We start from the raw sequence: 2003 nt of genomic DNA on the forward strand, positions 1-2003 counted from the left end.
GGCCGGCCCTGGCTGCGGAGGAGCGGGGCCCGCGCTCGGGCAGAAGCGAGCACGCGTGAGCCACAGGGAGCCAGCGGGCTCCGAGCCGCGCACACTCGCGCGCGCGCACGTGCACACACCCGTGTACACACGTGCACGCGCGCACACGGGGCTTTCTAGCTCCAGAAACACGCATTTTTGCTTACGAACTTTTTCTTTGTAATTTAAAATTGAGGCAAGATTCGTACAACAGAACCGGCACCGTTAGAGCAGCCGATGTGATGGCGTGTCGCACAGTCGCACTCTGTCCAGTTCCCACGCCTGCCGCCACCGCAGAGTCAGACCTCACGCCTCCCCGGCCTCCCCCAGCCCCTGGAGACCACGCGTCTCCTCTGCGTCCAGGGCTTTACTTTTCTGGCCGTTTCACATGAACGGAGTCACACAGGATGTGACCTTTGGTATCTGGCTTCTTGCATCGGTGTCGTGTTACTGCTGGAACCTGAGGAGGCAGAGACGGGACAGGACCGTCCGTCCTTCCGTCCCTCCGTCCTTCTGTCCGTCTGCTGCCCGCGCAGCCCGGCTCCGGGCCCTGGGAGCCTCCTTCCTACTGGCCTTCCTGTCTGGGCTCCAGGAAAACCCCAGGCAACTTGAGTTTTCTGTTTTGATTCATATTGCATAAAGTATTTTAAGTCCTGTGATCTTGGCCTGAGCAGGGACAAAGGGGACCACAGCTCTTCCATTTGCAAAACCACACGGTAAAAGGAAAACAAACTGTATTAAAGAGAATGTTTTAATACAAATGTACACTAACCGAGTCCCCAAGACCCTCATCCTCCCCGGCTCTCTCCGCGCTGAGGCCTGGCCCGGGCCCGCTCCCCGCCGCCCACACAGCTGGGTCTCCTCAGTAAGACTGTGACTTGAGTTGTTCACCTGAAAAGGAAAAAAACCAAACTTTATTCTTTCCTCAGACTTTGGGTTTTGTTCCCGAGAGGGCAGCGGGACTCAGACAGGAGCCCCCTGACAGGGCGGAGGCGCCTGAGGGGCGGGCCTGACGGCCCAGAGCCGAAGCTCTAGAGCTGCGACCTGAGAGACAGTGGGAGACACTGGTTTTTCTTCTTTAGGTTTATTTATTTTGAGAGATATAAGTAGGGGTGGGGTCAGAGAGAGAGGGGAGAGAGAGAGGAGGGGGAGAGAGAGAGAGAGAAAGAGAGAGAATCCCAGGCAGGCTCCATGCTGTCGGAGCAGAGCCCAATATGGGGCTCGAACCCTCGAAACCACGAGATCATGACCAGAACCGAAACCAAGGGTCAGACGCTTACCTGCCTGAGCCACCCAAGCACCCCTATCTTTCTGTATCTTTCTTTTTTTTAAGTTTATTTTTTATTTTTTGAGAGAGGACCGGCAGGAGGGAAGGGGCAGAGAGAGGGACAGAGGGTCCCAAGCAGTCTCCACGGGGACAGCAGAAAGCCCAAAACAGGATTCAAACTCACCAACTATGAGATCATGACCCAAGCTGAAGCCAGACGCTTAGCCTCCTGAGCCCCCGGCGCCCAGGACACTGAATCTCCTTGAGCGCTGTTTGTTTTCAGCACAGGGAGCAGAGCCCCTTTGGTTTGTACTCTGCACAGAACGCTACGTTGTTACTGTGTTATCCCCGGGGGTGGCTTTTGAGAGGAGACTGAAGCCCCGCTAGGCAGTGGCCAGTGCGGAAGAGAAACCAGACACAGGCTGGTCAAGGTGAGAGATGGGGCAGGCTTTCCCGGGCTGTTGGAACTATGCGTCACAAGCTATTCAAGGCGCTTATAACCTCAGAGAAAATCCTGAAAAGACAGCAGAGCAGGGCCGGGAACCTCCCCACCAGAGGACCCCAGCAGGGGCAGAACCTCTGTGAGGGGACTGCCTCGGAACTGGGGACCCTGCCGAGGGCTTGCAGCCTGTCCCGGAGAAGTGGCCGATGTGGTCGATTCCAGCTCTCAGCACGGCAGCCCCTGCCCGGCCCGCACCCCAGCCGAGCGGCAGGCAGC

Source organism: Suricata suricatta, chromosome 14, assembly GCF_006229205.1.
Source record: "Suricata suricatta isolate VVHF042 chromosome 14, meerkat_22Aug2017_6uvM2_HiC, whole genome shotgun sequence".
Classification (NCBI taxonomy): domain Eukaryota; kingdom Metazoa; phylum Chordata; class Mammalia; order Carnivora; family Herpestidae; genus Suricata; species Suricata suricatta.